Source organism: Salvia splendens, chromosome 1 (genome assembly GCF_004379255.2).
Source record: "Salvia splendens isolate huo1 chromosome 1, SspV2, whole genome shotgun sequence".
NCBI classification, from domain to species: Eukaryota; Viridiplantae; Streptophyta; class Magnoliopsida; order Lamiales; family Lamiaceae; genus Salvia; species Salvia splendens.
In genome coordinates this window covers 44,789,631-44,792,988 of record NC_056032.1, presented here as the reverse complement: position 1 = coordinate 44,792,988, position 3,358 = coordinate 44,789,631, and the positions used below count along the sequence as shown (strand labels likewise).

The following is a 3,358-nucleotide window of genomic DNA, read 5'->3' as shown; positions in this document are numbered from 1 at the left end:
ACTATCACATTAAAAGTCATGCATACTCCAGATAACAAGTACTATACACAACATTTCGCTTCCCAAAACACAACGCTTTCACATTTCACATCTACTTTCAAAACAAACATTTCTTCAAAACTAACACTTTTCTAAAAAAAATCAACATCTCACTTTCAACTTTGAAGTACAAGTTTTGACTCAAAACTCAAAACATACTTGAACATCAACTTTCATCTTTCATGTAAAAACAAACAATCCATCGTCCCTCATCTAAACTCGTTCTTTTCTCAAACATCAGCAAATACTCTTCTCAACTCGAAATCAATCCCTCACAGAAAGATTCTATTTCCTTCTTATAAAAATTTTCCCCTATTTCTTTCTCAAAAATTTTCTCGTCATCCTTTCCCCGAAACTTTCTCATAAAAATTTTCACATAAAAATATATTACCTCTTTCTTGGTTGAGCGTGGCGAAGCGGGATGTTGAGCCTTCAAAATTTAACGTTATTTTAGTCTAGCGAATCGAATCTAGACTAAGACTGAAAAAAGACTCTCGGGTCCAGAGCGGAAAGAAAAATTGCTCTGATACCACTCTGACACGCCCGCATTTTCTAGGGATAGAAAACACGGTTGATCGCGACTAGGGGAAGATTAAAGAAGCGGGGAAGAAAGGGAAAAACAACACACTTTGACCATAGCTCGAAACAATTGAGAATAGCTCGAATAAAATCAGGGTATCATTGCAACAATCAACAACTCCAACTGAAAATATCTCAACAATACACGAACTCAAACGAAACAATATTTAGCGGAAGCATTCGAGAGAAGAATAATATTATGTATGAAGACACAATATATTCGGAAATTTAAAACAAAGGCAAATCTTCAACAGCTCTGCTCAACACCCACCGCGCTAGTCACAGCTCAACCTGCACATTTTTTAAAAAGAAATGCAGGGCTGAGTACTTGATGCACTCAGTGGACTCATGCCGAAAACATTTTCAATAAAAAATATTTATCATGCCATTGACAAGTGACCTCGGGGTTTTAACTTTGAAAGGACCCGAGTCACTAAAACACTTCACCAACATCATCAACATCACCATACCATATCTGAACATACATGACAAGGAATGTGGCCACATTCCAAGCCACTAGACCGGCCAACTCAAAGAGACAGCGCACGATCTACGGGGTGTACACTAGCCTGAGTAGGGACTCACTCCCTAGTCAGACCCGAATTCGATTAACCATACATAGCAAAAGCCACTTCAGATAGGTCTCATAGCAACACAAAATATGGCATGACAAACATATTTCGCAAAAATAAATATGCTTAGGACATAGTCCTTATTTAAAAAGAGAGCCCACCTCGCAAGCTTAGCTCCTCAACAAACTTTATGTCCCAACCTCAAATGGCGTGCAAAAGTTCACCCTTTTGAAAATAATATGATATGCAAAAATTAGACTTTACACAATAATTTAATTTAAAACAATGCATGCATCCTACTTGTGTATGCTCAAAACATCCTCTAACTTTTCGTCAAAATAACATAAAGTCCTCGTACTTTTCTGATTTAGCTCATCGCCAAGGAAACTGCCCAACACTATTTAATTTGACCCAAACTAAACAAATTCTGACCCGGCCCAAACCAAATAATTAAGGTAGCCCAACTGAAAGAAATAAAGTGGCTTGAATCATGATACTCACAAAAGATTAAGAAAAAATAATTATACTCCCTGCCACTACACCATACGTGTATATACATATTTTTCTAACCCAAAATTAAAAGCAAAAAATTCCCATCTCTTCTTCCTTCCTCTCCTAACAAACACACTCCATGGAGCAAAAAATCTCAGTTCCCACCATAGATCTCTCTAAATCTCAATTCACAGGAACAAAAAAAAAAAAAATCCCACTCCAGTCACAACTCTCCCTCTCTCTCGGTCTCGCCGGTAAGAGCTCGCCGCCGCTGCTCCAGCCGCCCCAGCTCGCCGGCGTGCGACTGGAAATCGCCGCCGCTGCCCCTGTCACGCTCGGCCTCCGTCGCCGCAGCCACTGTCCGTTCACGACAGGTGAGATCTCTCTCTCCCTTTCCCCCAATCTAAATCTTTTATTAAGTTTTTCTAACATGTTCAATTCAAACATTTTTGGGCAGACATTGGAACTTTAAGAATTGAGCTCGAAGGTAAAAAGAAGGCTACTAAAAGTATTAAAGATTAAATCTTTATCAAAACACATCATTCAACAGTTTCAAGAACATTCAAGGATGAACTAAATTCTCATGGGTGTACTATCGTGGTGATATGCAGTGGAATTTAGGAAAAGAAATATACCTTTATTGCAAAGAGTTGCAGGAAAACAATTTGAAGGACTCTCGGCTCTCTTACTCTAACTATTTCTTCTCAACTGTGATTTCAAGAATTTATATTATGGAATCAAAATATGGAGGTTCCTATTCATGTGATTGAAGAGAAATTACCTTTGTGGAAGAAAGAAAATACGGCAGAATGGATGTTGAATTCACAGTGTGCCTCTTCTTTTTTCTTTTGTTTTGGAGGAATGAGGAAACTGCATTGTGCAGTTGAAGCAAATATACGGAGATGACATATTTTGGTTGGAGATTTTTCAGGGATGTAGGGATGTTGGTGAACCGTGTGATGTTGGGAGGTGAAAAGATTTGAAGTAAAATTGGGCTGCAAAATAGAATTAGGAAGAATTGGTTTTGGGCTTCACAAATGACTTCATTTAATTTGAACAATTGGGCTTCATACAACTAAAGAAAAAGATCCTAGCCCAAATTCAAAAAAAAAAAAACACTGGCTATTCCATCAACATCTAAAAGAATTGAAGGAAATTTTTTTTTTCGGCTACACAAACGACGTCCCTTCAAGAACAACTAAAAAGATAGAAAAAAAAGTCGGGGTATTACAATCTACCCATCTTAACAAAAATTTCGTCCCGAAATTTGCTTATATCATTCGAATAAAATATTTCTCCATTAACTTGTAATCCGATTTCCAAGCAGTTTCCTCGTATCGCTTAATAATTAACAACTATAGTTGAAATAGTATCATCCCCAAAATTTCTTTTGTCATCCAATTCTCAAACGACTTCCAAGTATTCACGATGTTTTCACATACATCACTTTCACGGTTTCAACGAATTTATTTTTCAACTCTTGCACAATCCAATCTATGATAGCATTGATTTTTTTTTCATAATTCAAAATATGAGTACGAGCTCTATTGCTCTTGATCGTAGGGCTCCATTTCATTTCCCTTACGGTAGTTAACAGAATTTCCTCTATAATGTTATTGTATACCACTGTTCGTAAATACTCTGTCACTCATTCGTTAATCTCGTATCAATCAACC

The 3,358-nt window shown here is 37.2% G+C and overlaps 1 long non-coding RNA gene across 1 annotated transcript; it reads right to left on the bottom strand.

The window, feature by feature from the left end:
- Positions 1–717: 717 nt before the first annotated feature.
- LOC121754915 lies at positions 718–3,064 on the bottom strand. The gene is made up of 4 exons (XR_006040586.1): positions 2,464–3,064; positions 2,318–2,390; positions 1,352–1,415; positions 718–909 (listed from the first exon to the last, which is right to left on the bottom strand). It is a non-coding gene; the product is annotated as an uncharacterized LOC121754915 (long non-coding RNA).
- Between the last annotated feature and the right edge of the window lie 294 nt (positions 3,065–3,358).